The sequence below is a fragment of the Octopus bimaculoides genome, chromosome 1 (genome assembly GCF_001194135.2).
Source record: "Octopus bimaculoides isolate UCB-OBI-ISO-001 chromosome 1, ASM119413v2, whole genome shotgun sequence".
Lineage (NCBI taxonomy): Eukaryota > Metazoa > Mollusca > Cephalopoda > Octopoda > Octopodidae > Octopus > Octopus bimaculoides.
This window is the reverse complement of record NC_068981.1, coordinates 129,686,504-129,688,112: the sequence shown is the minus strand read 5'-3', so window position 1 is coordinate 129,688,112 and position 1,609 is coordinate 129,686,504. Positions and strand designations below refer to the sequence as shown.

Sequence of the window (1,609 nt, the reverse complement as noted above, 5' to 3'; positions counted from 1 at the left end):
TGTGTGTGTGTGTGTGTGTGTGTGTGTGTGTGTGTGTGTGTGTGTGTGTGTGTATGTGTGTTTAAATATATTTTTTTATACCCAAAATTTGGCAAAAGAATATATCTTTGCTCTTTGGAATCTGATTCTGAAGGAATGTTTTTGTGAACTAACATGTCTTTTAAATCCTGATATTGTCTTACAAGTTTTGTGACATACGACACAAGTCATAAGAAGCGGTTGGCGTCCAAGATTATCTGGACATTTAAATTTTCATGTAACTTCATATAATTCATGTACCCTGCTTTTGACAACAGAACTTAATCACATATAATACAATGTTCACTGTTGATTACAGTCCCAATTGTTCCTTTGCGACAGGCCCTTTTAAGCTCAGAGTGCTGAATCATCTTTTCCTTCCAGGCATTGCAACCAGTCATAACAGCACCTCTCCACTATATATATATCTTATACATAAATGGCAATTTCTATCTGTCTATCTGTATGTTACCATCTTGATGCCTACACCAGTGAACTAATCTTAACAAAACTTTGCATACATGTTATACTAACAACCAGGCTAATTGGATTTCAATAGAAATTTATAATGGGCCCCCCCTTAGTGGAGGGATGCTTTCCTAGTATTACCGGTCAATTCATTTATTTTATTCAGTTGGGCTATTATTTGATGAAATGAAAAGGGTGAAAAAATGTTGGTGTGAGGTGAAATGTGGTGGCATAGTGAGTGTGGCTGATATCAGGGAAGGGGAGAACAAAGTTGTGTAAGCGACAAATATGGAGTGGCAGTGGGATATCTATGCAACACTGCATACATACTTTCATAAATACATAGTTACATGCATACACACACACACACACACACACACACACACACACACACACACACATATGGAGTGGCATTTAGAGATATACAAGCAACACTGCATACATACTTTCATAAATACACAGATATATGCATACACACACACACACACACATACACACACACACACACATACACACACACATACACACACACAAAGATGCACATAAGTAACTTTTAAAACTCTGAGGAAGGGAAAGAAAGGTGAGTGTAAGGAATACATAACTTTAAGGAGAGAGGGGTTAAGTTGACAACAATTTTTCACAGGTGACCTGTCCATTGCAAAGGAACACACACCGACACATACATACATATACATACATACATACATACATACATGTCTACTATACACCATTTTAAACTTGTAATTACCTGTATGTATGTTTGTAAATGTGTGTGTTCCAGTGTGTGTGTGTGTGTGTGTGTGTCACGTGCTATAACTGTCTGTCTCTCTACTTTTGTAAGGTCTTCCCTGTTGCTGTCACATATTGTGAAATTTTAAAATTACATCAGAATTTTCAAATTTGGTATATTGAGATAATTTTCCATGGTAAATCCAATTTTGTTATTCATTTTTCCAGAAAAATTGCAGAAAAATGTTCTTATGGTTTAAAGTTTAATCAATTTTACCTAATCAAAAAAAAGGATTTGGAAGCTGGCATTTTTTGTGTGATATGAAAGCAAAATGAAAACAAAATAAAAGCAAAATCATTATGAGGAGGAATTTCTATTAAACAAATGAAAGCA

General features: G+C 35.2%; 1 protein-coding gene across 3 annotated transcripts in view; it reads right to left on the bottom strand.

The window, feature by feature from the left end:
• Positions 1–1,609, bottom strand: part of LOC106875810 (rabphilin-3A) — a 285,702-nt gene that overhangs the window by 251,111 nt on the left and 32,982 nt on the right. The gene's annotated exons all lie outside the window — the stretch shown is intronic.